The sequence below is a fragment of the Anastrepha obliqua genome, chromosome 4 (assembly GCF_027943255.1).
Source record: "Anastrepha obliqua isolate idAnaObli1 chromosome 4, idAnaObli1_1.0, whole genome shotgun sequence".
NCBI lineage: Eukaryota > Metazoa > Arthropoda > Insecta > Diptera > Tephritidae > Anastrepha > Anastrepha obliqua.
In genome coordinates this window covers 77,967,891-77,983,194 of record NC_072895.1, presented here as the reverse complement: position 1 = coordinate 77,983,194, position 15,304 = coordinate 77,967,891, and the positions used below count along the sequence as shown (strand labels likewise).

Sequence of the window (15,304 nt, the reverse complement as noted above, 5' to 3'; positions counted from 1 at the left end):
ATTATCTCAAGTGGTTGCTTTGTAATTAATTCCCAAAAATAGGCCCGAGATTAAGGCGCGACGGTAGAAGACCCCCTTAAGTATGAAATTCGATTTCTTTTGCATGATCACCGCGTGCACGTTTTACGAAGTCCAATCGTTGAACCCAATTTTCGACCACTCTTTTGCATAAATCGGCCGAAATTCCAGCAATTTCGCGTTCAATATTGGCTCTGAGCTCACAAATCGTTGCCGGCTTGTTACTGTAGACCAATGACTTCACATAACTCCAAAGAAAATAGTCTAGAGGCGTCAAATCACACGAGCGCGGCGGCCATTCGACCGGTCCATTTCTGGAAATAATGCGCTCATCGAATTTACTCTTCAACAAATCAATTGTAGCGTGTGCTGTGTGGCTTGTGGCCCCGTCCTGTTGAAACCACATGTCGTCTAAGTCCATACCATTCAATTGCGGTCAAAAATAATCGTTTATCATGTCGCGGTATCGATTTCCATTCACAGTAACGTGGCGATCGTTCTCGTCAACGAAAATATATGAGCCAATTACGCCGCCGGCATGTAAACCGCACCAAACAGTGATTTTTTCGGGATGCAACGGTGCCTCATGAATCACGTGTGGATTGCTTTCTGCCCAGTAACGCATATTTTGCTTGTTGACAAAGCCATTGAGCCAAAAGTGAGCGATGAACTGAAGATGATTTTTTGGAAAATTTATAAATTTTCATAAAAAATTTGTACGATTATTTTCATAAAAAATTTGCACGATTTGCAATCGTTGCTCAAGTGTGTAGCGTTCCATGATGAAATGTATACTAATGAAGTTTACAAAGGACAAGCGAAAAATAAAAATAATTGCGTCGTTCGCCCTCCCTATCGGAAAAAAGTTGAAGCGCACTTATTGAAAAACGCTTTATATATCTCTAGGTATGTGCATAATGATGTATAAGTACTTAATGATGTTGGTTTTGAGGCAAGGCCTACATATATTCCACTTAGCTGTTAAAAAGTTAATGTAACGAGAGGTGGCTAACTTTTTGCCTCAGTACAAAGAAATACGATACATTACAATTTATTTGTTAAAACGAAACTGAAAGACGGTCAACAAAATAACATTAAAAGGGGCAAAATATGTAAGTGAGATTAATCATATTAAGCAAATATCATTATTCTGATTGAATGGCGTATAATTAACTGCGAATAACTTGTCGATGTTCGAATCGAATAATTAGCCCTCATTCATTTCAAACAATATTATTATCGTATATTCACTAAAGTAAATCAAAAAAAATGCATCGTAATTGACATTTCTTAATTTATTGTTGTATTATTATTATTTTAACGTATATGTTGTTTTATTTATTTACGTAGACATGTATTCCAATTAATCAGGCAGATTCTGCAATCCATTTCTGAGTGAATCTCAATCAAATACTATCGTTTTTTCTAGAATGAATTTACTTGCTTTCGAAAACGGGTCCAGAGAAAACCTGGTGGCTAGCATTCACTTTAATTTCAATTTCACGGCACTTTATTTTTATTATTTTGTTTAATTTAAAACAAAGCTGTTTTAGTTTTCTGTGCTGATGTCGCTCAAATGTTAAATTCATCAAGAACAAAGTAGCGGCTTGCGGATGACACCACATTTGCATTTTCTATATTGAACTGTTTTTCTATAAAATTTTGCTTTGCATTGAATGACGTGCCTCTTTTGCTTTCGGCTTGAATGCAAATTGAGAATTTAATAAACTGTCAGTGCTTAACCGATGTAGGCACGTTTAATTAAAGTTAAGCCTAACAGACAGTTTTTCAACCTTAATCTAATTTAACTATCATACTTAGTAGCCCGTTGAATGGCCTCTTTTTGATCTCCGTTTTTCCATCTAACGCGGGGCGATCTTTTAGTCCTTGAAGTCATATGCTGATTGTATGTGCGAGAAGAGTAGCAAGATGGCTTGGATTGGTCTGCAATTTGTGAAAAATTTTGCTCTGCTATTTTTTATTTCGTCACCTATCATCGGTATTTGAAGATTTCTAAAATGAAGAAAAATTTGTTTCTAATAGCGGTCGCCCCTTGGCAGGCAATGGCAAACCTCCGAGTGTATTTCTGCCATGAAAAAGCTCCTCATAAAAAAATAGCTGCCATTCGGACTCGGCTTAAAACTGTACGTCGCTCCATTTGTGGAACAACATCAAGACGCGCACGACACAAAGAGGAGGAGGATCTCGACCAAACACCCAAAAAGGGTGTACGCGCCAATTATATATATACCTATGTATCTTGGATTGTATCTCTGTATAATGCCGCTTTTAATAGGATAGGTAGTGCTCCGAATTGTAATTGTATAACAGCACTTGTACTCTAATTTGAATGTAGATTTTCTTTTCATTAGTGAATGAATTTTTGAAGTTTTCAAATTTTAGCAAGAATATGCCTTCTCCAGGTAATATGAACTGCATTTTGCTTTACCCGATAATTGATGATTCAGATATTAGTTTCACTTGTGTACTTGTGTACTTGTGCGTAAAATTATAATTTTATTCACATAAGCGTTATCTCTAACAACAACACGAGCAAAAATTAATATACATATTTCAATGAAACTCGGTACGCTTTGCCGTAGTTTGGTATTGGAAATGGGCGCTGAGAAAACGTGATATCTATAAGAAAATATACCAAATTACCAAAATTTTGTACAAATGATGATCCCAAAAAAAAAAAATAAATATGACACATTGTAATCCTCTTTGTGTAATAAACTAAAGGGTGTTTTTTTAGAGGTTAGGTTTTCAAGATGAAATAAAACGTATATAATTTAATGTTATGGCCAAGAATTTAGCTTTATTATAAAGATAAGGGTTTGCCATTATGTTTTAAAAATGATTTCGGGCAAGTGGCCGCCGCGGCTGGCTCGAATAAATTCCAGCCGAGATGCCCAATTTTCGACCACTTTTTGCAGCAATTGGGGCCGTATGTCAGCAATAACGCGCCGAATATTCTCTTCCAAGACGTCAATCGTCTCGGGCTTATCTGCGTAGACAAGCGACTTCACATAGCCCCACAAAAAATAGTCCAGCGGTGTTATATCGCACGATCTTGGAGGCCACGCCACAGGTCCACGGCGCGAGATAATGCGCTCACCAAAAGTTTCCTTCAATAAATCGATTGTTGCGTTGGCTGTATGGCATGTAGCGCCGTCTTGTTGGAACCAAAGGTCGTCCACATCAACATTGTCCAATTCAGGCACGAAAAAGTCATTAATCATGGCTCTATAGCGCTCTCCATTGACTGTAACATTATGGCCGGCTTCATTTTTAAAGAAATATGGACCAATGATTCCCTCTGCCCATAGAACACACCAAACAGTGACTTTTTGAGGATGTAACGGCGTCTCAGCAATGGCTTGTGGATTATGTTCACTCCAAATGCGACAATTTTGCTTATTGACATACCCATTCAACCAAAAGTGAGCTTCATCGGTGAACAAAATTTTCTTCGATGCGTCGCGCGAACCTAACCATTATTTTCGTAATAAATTTGCACGATTTGCAAACGTTGTTCAGGTGTAAGTCTATTCATTATGAAATGGCAAACCAAACTGAGCATAAATCAAGTGACAGCTGTCAAAAAGACCATCTACGAAAAAAGTAGTGCCAACTTGAAAACCTAACCTCTAAAAAACACCCTTTACAACCGCTATAATAAAGTTCTGAATATAGCATCATTTAACTGGCATGCACGGTTCCTATTGCAGGAGTGACACCGATGAACTCAATTTTCGAGCACTTTTTCCACTAAATAGGGTCGCATGTCACGAACAAAGCATTCAAGATTGGCTTTCAAAGCATGAACTGAGACTGGTTTATTCCCATATACTAATAATCTCAAATAAAACAGCAAGAAGTAGTCCAATGGTGTTGAATCACAATTAGAGATCATTCAATGTCACAATTTTCTGAAATAGTCGGATCGCTAAACTTTTCCGTCTTGTTGAAACCAAATGTTGTCAAGATAAACTTCACCCAATTTCGGTCATAAAAAGTTGATTATTGCCCATTGGCACAGACGGTGGCACCAGCTCCATTTTGGAAGAAGTACCGACCGACGATTCCATCTAACCAAAGACAACACTTTATTCACTTCGAAGGAAGCTTTGTCTTATTGGCACATTAACGTTATGTATAGAAAAAATAGGCTCGAAATTCCCAACAGTTCGACGAATAGTGAACACGGGTGGACGGTTATTACGACCATAAACCATTCGCCTGAAAGTTGCAACCGAAGAACGATTATTTTGCTAATAAAATTTAGTGCTACTTGATTGTAAAATTTACAATGCTTAAATTCGTAAATTTATAATATAAGAAATTGAATGAATTCGAAAACCTCATCATATGTATGCAAATCCCGACCCGCGGCTGCAACTTGTCAAATTAAAATCGATAACAGGAAGCCAGCTGCACCTCAAAAGCATTGCCGTTTCAATCAAAATATCAATCCAAGTAAAACTAGCTTTTTATCTGGAAGCTGAGATGTGGTAAATTTTTTTTTAACATATTCTTAGTATATCAATATCAAGAAATAAAAGTCACGTAGTGCAACATCAAATTACACGGTGTAAATTTGTTGAGTGGTTATCCTACCGGTTTAGCAAGTACAATATGCCTCCATACCTTTATATATATAACCATTATAAACAGAATGTGGCGCAAATGAGTTCGATTATTAATGATATATAAATAATCACAGAATAGGGCAAAGTTTATTGCTCTGCGTTAAAGTAAACGTTCAAAAGTGAGTTGTCTAGCGATTTGTTTTTTTTTTTTACCGCCTTTACCACTGTGACCAATGTTAATACTATAAAAATATTAGAAAATAGTTCAAGTATTTTCTTTTAGAAAGATTATATATGTACATATATATCTACGTATTGATTTTTTTGTACATATTTATTTAAGCAAATAGTAGTGGTAAAAGAGTTCAGAACGGAAATGTAATTGTTCCCCCGTTACTCAATTAGACAGTAATTGGGAACAGTTCAGTTCATAGTAACGATCCTTTCGTCCTGAAAACTCATAGTGAATAAATAATATTTGTAGAATAAACCCATAGTCCAACACCCCAAATATGTATTACAAAGGGTAAAAGCTTTCACTTTTTGCTCAAAGGGAGATTTATATTAAATGGGAAAAGCGTTACAAGTGAATGGTTGACAAAGATGTTATTATTAAGATTTAGTACTCGAATTTCACGACGATAATTTTGTTTCCCAAAGTTTTGTTTTACCAAAAAGAAATCGTTCTATTACAGCACTAATTCGGAATTATCTCAAAAATTATTTGCAATTAATGCAGATCAACTACTGGGCTTAATTCCCATAATTTAAGCGGATTAAAAGAATTTTCAGTGGCAACACTATCGAAAAACGACAGTTAATATCTATTGCGAATGAAAAATAATCAAACTTTAAAGGGAGAACAAGAAAAAACAACTATTGCAGCATTAATATTCTGGAACAATATGATGGGCACAATAATATTTATTTTATAGTACGAATATAATATAAGTATAATACAATATGAATTATAACCTATAAATTTTATAATATCAAACTTACTATTTTGTGATAGTATGGACGCAATGCTAGTTTTCACTAACACGTTCGAAATTACAAAAATTGTTTTGATATCAGGGTATCTAATGCCCGTATTTGTTGCCTGCGGTCCATCTTTTACTGGCACAACTGCCCAATAAGCAAATCAGCTGTTCACTAATTCGTGTAACAACCATCTGTCACACTAAAATTTTAATCAGATTACCTGCGCTGTCTGTCAATGCTATTAGATAGGGAATGAAGGGATTAACAATTTTCTCGAATTTGTATCCCAGAATTTGTCGACATTTTTCGACAATTTTTTTTAAATATATGTATTTCGTAAGGCGTAGCTGCTCTAGTTCTAATATTGATCTATAAATTCTACATTCTCCTTTGGCATATACCTAAATATTTCTGAGGTTTTTTTCATGCATTTAAGATTGTTTCATTTTGTTCTTGTACTAATTTATTTCCATTCATAACTCTCAATCGTTAAGGATGTACATTATCGTGCAAAAGTATCCAGCTCCCAATTTCGCAATATTCAGGGCTAATACGACCAAACGACTGGGCCAAAAAGCAGCATACAGATATGTATCTGAGAAGTTCCCAATTCAATTTTAATGATTCTCACATACGATTTATTATTCACTTTAACAAAATCATGCACTTTTTTATTAGTGTTGCTGCGTGACTATCATTCGGTAAGTCTATGATCGAAAACCTGGACATGAAACAGGAAGGACAAAAGAAGTTGTTTTTGAAAGCGGGCGCCTTTCGACAGGCAATGGCAAACCTCCGCGTGTATTTCTGCCATGGAAAAGTTCCTCATAAAAAACCATATGTCATTCAGAGGCGACATAAATTGTAGGTTCTTTCATCTGTGAAAAACGACGAGCGCTCGACAAAATAACCAACAAATGATGTAAGCGACAATTATGTAAGTATGAGGCGTATTCAAAAAATAAGGGGGATTTTCATTTTTCTCAAAAAATAGTTATTTATTCATAAATTCAAAAGTAGTCCCTCAGATATAATACACTTGTGCCATCCTCGAAGCAGCTCTGATATGCACTTTTTGGTATGTCCTTGAGCTCTCTCAGAAATTCGGTTTTAATCTCTTCAGTCGGCGCAAAACGCCATACTTTCATGCGCCTCTTCAATCTTGAGAACAGGAAGAAGTCGCAGGAGGCCAAATCTGGTGAATACGGAGGCTGAAATATGATAACGGCAAAATAATCTCTCACAAGCAAAGATAAGTCAGCAGGTGCATTATCATGATGCAAAAGCCATGAATATTTTTTCCACAATTCCGGGCGTTTTTTTCATATTGCTTCACGAAAACGGCGCATAACTTCAAGGTAATACTACTTATTTACCGACCTTGTAGTAAGAACTCCTGATGCACTACGCCATAGTAATCGAAGAAAAGAGTGAGCAAAACTTTGACAGTTGATCGAATTTCGCGTGCTTTTTTGGTCTTGGCTCTCCTGGACTCTTCTATTGGAACGATTGGGCTTTGGAGTCGATGTCATATCCATATACCCATGATTCGTTGCCAGTTATGACCCTTTTAAGTAACTTAGGATCATCGTTGACGTCATTCAACATTTCCTGAGCGATGCCTCCGTGACGTTGTTTTTGGTCAAAATTCAGCAATTTTGGAACGAACTTCGCTGCCACACGTTTCACGGCCAAAAACATTAAACAAATAATAAAATAACAATCGATAGTCGAACGTACGTAGCCTTACCAAATTCACCATATTTTTTGAACACACCTCGTTACATATATTCTAAGTATATAAACCACTCTATGGAACTGCCTGTGAAATAGTAGACTGAAGAACTCGTTAGAGACTGCTATTCTATCGAAAACCCCTTATAATACGTTCACATATAAGCAGATTATCTACTTTTTCGAGCTTAACTCCCAATCCGTAATTAAATGGCGAGACTACCCACACAAAATTTCTTTCCCGAAGTCCGGGATTATAAAATAAGCTGAGATTATAACCATACTTTTTCCCATACAACCCTGTGTTATCGATAATTATAATTACGAATGTAGGGAGAAACGTCAATTGACAAAATAATAAAATGGACGCTGGAAAAGAAAAGACATAATTCATATTACAGAAGAAAGCGTGTGTCTAAAGTCGCTTTGACCTGTTATTGCTTATTATAAAATGTAATATCGAATTTCGCGAGCGTATCGCTGCCATAATTTTTTGCAATCTCAGTAGACGTCGTTTACGGATTTCCTTCAACTGTCTATTACTAGCAGCCAATTGTGCAATTAAATGAACTATTGCTTCTCTTTGCCTTCTCTTCATATCGTTAATAATAATTAAACAAACCAGAAACTCCAAAATATTCCAACAAAGCAATTTTTTCTTCATATTGTTAATAAAAATTTATTTATATCAATAGTACAAAGTAAGACTAAGGTCTTTTAATAGTACTCCAACATTAGTTTATTCTCGTATAACTAGAATGATTTTAACATGAAAGTTACTTAGTCTAAATTTATCCACTAGTTCATTAATAAATCAATCCAATTTATGTAACTTGACTATAGTAGTAAGAAGTAGTAGGAAAAGAAAAGAGGAATTTAGAAACGAAAAAACAAAAGTAGATATTAGAATATAAAGAGAGAAATGTATTGCCCTAATTCAATGCAGTCAAACACTTCTAAAGCAATTATAGACTTGTGCCCTGTAGTTAAATCTGTTAAGTCCAGCCTTGAGCCATGAGTTCCACACTTTAACAGCGTTAATGAAGAATAATCTCGATGATGCCAGGTAATTAAATGTTGGAACGATGAATTTGTTGTGTCTGTGAGATCTTACTGGTATCAACTTCTCTGTCAGGTAGGTAGAGGACTTGAATTATGCAAGTTTGCACATAAATATGCAATTTCTAGCAGGCAAATAACTGTTAAGGCAACAGCCCAGTAACTTTGTTCGCCAGGCGGATATATTATCATGTATAGTATACCAATACATACCGTGTGGCATTATTAAATGCCACATGAAGTTTATGGCAGGATGTGGAGTCAAGAAGAAGAAAACTTTTCAAAACAATATTGACAGCTAATTGTTAATTTTGCAGGTAATCCGCCATATGTGAACGCGTAGATTAATTTTAGTGGATTTATTGCTAATCGCTACATATGTGAACATACTTTTAGCGTCGATGTCAAGAAATCCTCTGGCGGAGGATTATTCTTCAATCGGCTGTTTCACATCAATTAAACAGAGCTGCAAAATTTCAATGTTCCAAAAAAATAGAAGGGGAAACGGCTATTTTGGCCATTTTCATGAACCTCACTTGAGGGCTTGTTTTAAGCTTTCGAAATTATTTTAGTAAATGGTTTTACGACTTTTTGAAAGAAATTTTTATTAATTTGAATTTTTTGCTTTTAAATTTCTAAGCGACAGAGTCTTTTGTTGAGGATTTAGAGAAAACTATTCGTAAAAAAGGTCTAAATTATGGAGCTGTATTATTAATATAATATAAAATATTTATTTCAAAATTCCTTTGCAGTTTGAAAGAAATCGGAGGTGCATAAGTGTTCGCTTTATGTAACAGTTTGCATTTGAGGGTGTTAAAGCAGTGACTTTCACAATTACAGTAAATAGTGACTTTCACAATTACAGTAAATTTTTTAAAGGAAAATATTGATTTTTTCTGCTTTTTTCTTTTCGTTTTCCTCAAATCCCATGTGGCTCGAACCACTTTCCATGATGATTTGAAAAAATCTCATATAGGTATTAATAAACTATTTACCTTAATCTATTGCCTATGTACATGTGGGCGACCGCCGTAGCCGAATGGGTTGGTGCGTGACTACCATTGGGAATTCAGAGAGAACGTAGGTTAGAAACTCGGTGAAATACGGAAAAGAAGAAAACGTTTTTTCTAATATCAGTCGCCTCTCGGCAGGCAATGGCAAACCTTCGAGGGTATTTCTGCCATGAAAAAGCTCCTTATAAAAATATCTACCGTTCCGAGTCGGCTTGAAACTATAGGTCCCTCCATTTATTGAACAACATCAAGACGCACGCCATAAATAGGAGGAGGAGCTCGGCCAAACACTCAAAAAGGGAGTACGCGCCAATTATATATAATACATATATATATACGAGTATGTTGATGTTCAATATATCATTAAAAAATAATTATGTATATGTAATTTAAAAAAAAAGAAGTTTAAGAAGTGGTATTTTATTAAACAGTGTGATTTGCGGTATTTGCTTTGAAGCTACTCCTTTTGGAATATGTGACTTATTTCATTTGTGAACTTATTTCGAGCACATAAAAATCGAATTTTCTATAATTCGCACTACATCGAGTGGCAATATAGGCTAAATTTTAGTCCCACAATTTGAACTTCTCCACCCCGAATTTCTCTATAGCTCAATATTATGTACGCACACACTCCTCTAAGTCGAATTATTTAGATCAAATTATGTTCTTTTTAGTTTTTTTTTTAGTATATTCGGGGAAGTATTTATGTATTTGTGCATCGAATGTTTTTCTTTTGTTTTTGACGTTTCTTCTTTATGTAAAGTTTGCCAATGGGTTTTAATTGCAGGTTTTCCCACAGACGAAGACATTATTAAACACCATATCAATAGATTCGGATTTGAGGGAACGACAACTGATGATGAGGGTTCAGTGGAGAAAATTATTTAAACTTGCAAACGAATGACACTACCACTGACGATCCTCATAAGGCTTTGAACAAATTAGAATCTCTGTTTAATGAAAAAAGGAAGGAATTTAGGTTTTCAGTCACTAATTTGTAATTACTTTGTAACTTTTAATTTATATGCAGTTTCTTAAAAAAAAATAATATTACTCTATAACTCGAAGTCCCCATAAGCCGAACATTTTCATTAGGTAAGGGTGATTCGAGTGATAGAAGTTTGACTGTATGTACATATATAAGTTTTGGGATTGACAAGTAAATATAGAATGACAATTAATTATAAATATTTAAAATAGAAAATAGTATTGATTTTCAAAATATTGCCCGTGAAGGTCAATTCATTTCTACTTGCAATTTAATGGCTTGAACGCTCCAAAAACGCTCAAGCAAGTAAAGATTCATCTTCTGTGATTGGTCTGCCATTCAATTGTGGTAATATAGTATATCATTCAACACTGACCAAATATTCCAAAACAAAAACGTTTCCATCGAAGTGCTTCGTGCGCGAGCTTATGTTGGATAATTTATAAGATAAATGAATCCTCGCACGCCCTAATGTTACTGATGCACAGCAATTGAAATTTGTCAACATTTCTTTACACCTGTCGACACGAGCTCTTTTCTGAGCGGTTGTCAAATTATACGACATTCAACGAGATCAAATCTTTTTGACGGCCAAATTTTCAGCTAATATTGAATGTACATATGTAAGAGGAAGTAATGGCCAAACATGTTTTTATTTCAAGGCCACATGATGATCTTGCATAACAGTTCACACACAGCATCGACTTTTTCTGGCGCGGCAACGAAATTCGTTCTGTAGCGAAGTACGCTCTCGATTGAATTAAGGAAACCAACGAAAAACGGTGATTCGAATGTCAAACTTACCGATGACAATGTCAGATTTGACAAGATTCTACGGGAATTTTTAAAAATCCTGAGATAAAATCTACGATACGGAAGGAAGGAATTTTTCATTTACATGGGGTTCTCATTAGTTTGATCGTAACAGCTGACAGGGGACTGCGTTTACGTCGTTCACTGTTTTCAGCATCAGTGTGCTGTGATTCCTAGTATGTTGTCTATGCTTTGAGGTTAGAAAAGAATTATTATGCATTATTACATTATGTAATTTGCTATTACGGACAACTTTAAGGTACAAAAGTTTAAAGCTTAGAAAGAAGGCACGCCCGGCTTTCTAGCTTGCAGTTCACAATGACTTCTCTTATTATTAGCAGTGTTTAAAGTTCTTAAAAGCTGTCATTTCCTTTAAATTAGAATCGTTTTTGTTGTATCTATTTTATGGGTGCTTGGATCGTGGCTGTGTTCCGTAGGTACTATTTTAATTTAATGCTGTTGATCATTTTTTGTTTATTATTACAACACTTTTATATAAAAGTGACTTCGGTTGCGTAAAATTTCACCGAAATTCTAGGTTCTTATTTCCACAGTACAAATGTGGTGGGACGGATACGCCAACAAATAACAAATAATTTCCTTTATTGGGCTTTTCTATTTTACTTGCTGTACAAAAAATTATTTTCACCATGCAGACTTTTCATTGACTTCTTTGCACTTGATTTACAGATCATATTTACAAGTAAGCAGCAATAAGTAAAAGAAGGCGAATTGAGCTGTTATATAGATAATTATTATAATAAAAAATAATAATTTTATGTTTATTGCAGTTTACCAATTATCAAAAAATTTATCAAACTTGCCACCCAATTCGGTAATTAATAAATCGAAAATAAGCTCAGTGTGGAAGCTCACAAATGGAGCCGATTTACACGATGACTTTTCACCCTGGGTTTTTGCACATTCTCTTTTTTAAGAAGTTTTCGAAAATCTGCGCGCATTTAATGATGATTTTTTCGCGCCTTTCATTGCGTGTTTTTTGACGTCTAAGCGGGAAATATTTTGTTGGTCATTCTCTTGAGTATTGGGGAAATGTAAACAAAACCCTCGATTTCGTTGATCGGAGTGTGTATGCCTACCCCATTGACTTATCTACATATTTTGCCACCAAGCTTGACACGTATGACTTTCCACCCAGAGGAATTTTGGGGATTCTGTGTTGGGCGATATTTTTCAAACTCGGGATTTTGTGTGTGGGGACTACATTTCTGGGGATTTTATGACTCTCCCTTTTTAAAATGGGTATTTCTAGTAAAGTCATCTATGTAATACATACATACATTCATACATACAATAATTTATATTCATTGATTTCGTGCCGTGTTGCTTTTATTTCTTCGTGAGAATACATTTTTGAAGAAAAGAAAGCATTTTATGAACTTGGAAGCCATCGAAAAGGTTAATACCGACCTCATGAAGAATATCGCGGACAACTGTTGAAAGCGCTCATTTGTTGTGTTATTAGACTATACAAATACATATTTGTGAACGGGAATGGTACTACGTACATATACAGTAGAAGCCCGTTAAGTGCAATACCGATAACTGCAATTTCGCGGAAAGTACAATTCGATTTTGAGTCCATAGAAAACTCGAAAAGAGCAATAAAAAATTGCAATTTTCGGGCGCAAAAGAATTCTTGTTCGAAGAAATTTTTTACTTAATAGGGCAATGTATTGTATTTGCGTTCATCACGCGCGAAGACACAGCTTTATAGCTATGCACAGTTATGGTTCTCGGAATTATTGCGACCAAAAACACTGTTCTCACGCTTTGTGATTTTTGATTTTTACAAATAACTGTAAAATTGTAGCGATGATATCATAAAATATGGCATCGATGGTTTGTGACATTCAACACGCGTTAGTTTCAAGCTGGTTCTTGAGAGTAAAACAATCGTTCGGAGTTTGAATCATTTTTTTTTGCTTTCATCAAATAAAATCATGGGAAAAGTGAAAAAGAATCTACATTTTCTTACATTGAAAGAAAGAGATGAGATTCTCCAAAAAATTGAAAAAGGCGTTAAACAACGACATCTTGCATTCGAATACAAAGTTGATTGCGAATAAAAAAACAATCCCGTTCATTAAAACGATTTGCCGAATAAAAAAACAATCCCGTTCATTAAAAGAAAATGCATACAATTCATTTTCACTTGGAAATAAACGGAAAACTTTGCGGTTTGGCAGTCATCCAGAGCTCGAGAAGCGTTTGTACCAGTTTTTCATGAATCAGCGGCGACGAAATGCTTCTGTTTCTAGCTTGATATTGAAAAGCAAAGCATTAAAAATATTTGATGAAATAAAAAAGGATGGAGAATAATTCAATGCAAGTGATGGATGGTTTTCGCGATTCAAGAAACGCTTCGGACTTCGCTATTTGACTGTGACTGGTGAATCATTATCTTGTGATCCAGAAGCCATTGAGCCATTTAAGGAAAAATTGACGGTGAAAATCGCTGAAAAAGGATATGTAACATCACAAATATATAATGCTGATGAAACGGGGCTCTTTTGGAAACTTTTGCCAAATAAAACCTTCGTTTCGAAAGATGAAAATAGTGCTCCAGGCAACAAAGTTTCAAAAGATCGAATCAGTGTTCTTTTGTGTGCAAATGGTGATGGCAGCCACAAAATAAAACCATTAACGATCTCAAATCTATGAATCCGCGTTGTTTTAAAAAATTTCGTCTACCGGTGAATTATGCTAGCAACAAGACTGCTTGGATGACGCGGGATATTTTCAAAAAGTGGTTCTTTGATAATTTTGTCGAAGAAGTGAAAAAATTCGCCAAAGAAAATGATGTTCCACCCAAAGCATTACTCTTGCTGGATCAAGCCCCATCTCATCCGCCCGAAAAAGAATTAGTTTGTGGTGAGATCGAAGTGATGTGTTTTCCGGCCAATGGCACAGCGATTTTACAGCCAATGGATCAAGGTGTTATTAACTTGACAAAAATTCAATACGAAACATTGCTAATGGAAACCATAATTAGTGAAAAAGATTCTTCATTACATGAACTATTGAAGAAAATTGATTTGAAAACCGCCGTGATCATGTTGAGCCAAGCATGGGGGAAATTGCTCCCTGAAACGATCGCTAAATGCTGGAAAAGCGTATTGGGTACAAGCCCAACAGTTGACGCGATTATTGAACCTAATCCAGACGATATGCCATTGGATATCGAAATTGACGACCCCCTTCTTGTTGGAGGATTACAACGGTTAAATGAGATGGTCGAAAACTATGTGGGTGAAGCAGACACAGATGAAATCCGCAATTGGGTTTTGGAATTAGGAATAGATGAAGGTGATAGTGAAGCCAATGAACTCGAAGATACTACTCAAGAAGAAACAACCGAAAAAGTCCAGCATGAATCGATTTTTGGCTCTGTCAATACAATTTTGAAATGGGGTGAACAGAACGATGTACTGTCATTCAATCAGATCGCTTGTTTGCATGATATCCGATCAAAAGCACTTGAAAAGAGTTACGAGAAAACGCAATCGAAAATAACAAAGTTTTTCCAAAAAAAATAATTGAATTTTGGAGCACACACTCATATGTCCTTCCGCATTGATCTCTTTGTATTAATTTCAATAAATATGTGTTCATTTTTCTTGAATATCGACCTTTTGAGCTCATTAATTGCATTGAAAAGAGTTAAAATATTTTTCCCTAGGTATTCCTCGATCCACAGGAGAAATTCGCAAAAGTGCAATTTTTCGCTAAGTGCAATCATTGCTGAAATTTTCCAATTGTACTTATCGGGCTTCTACTGTACTTATACATATATGCATGTCCTCAACTACCGCATTCACCCTGCCCATTACTTTTGGGCGTTCCTGATCCTCAATTTTGTACTGGTGGCAAGGCGTAAAAAATTCCAATTCGGCATTCTTTAAAAAACGTTGATGTGGCGAATGTTTGATACAAAAGTACGAACGGTAACACTGCTCACCAATACCACCATTAGCCCCACTTCATCTAAATAGGAAAATGAATGAAGTGAGTGCGTCTTGTGGAGAACGAGAACAAGACGAAAAATCCATACTCATAGAAAAAAAAGGTGTGAC

The 15,304-nt window shown here is 35.5% G+C and overlaps 1 protein-coding gene across 1 annotated transcript in view; it reads left to right on the top strand.

Annotated features, from left to right (window-relative positions):
• The window catches only part of LOC129246197 (kinesin-like protein KIF12), a 59,193-nt gene that overhangs the window by 22,278 nt on the left and 21,611 nt on the right, over positions 1–15,304 (top strand). The gene's annotated exons all lie outside the window — the stretch shown is intronic.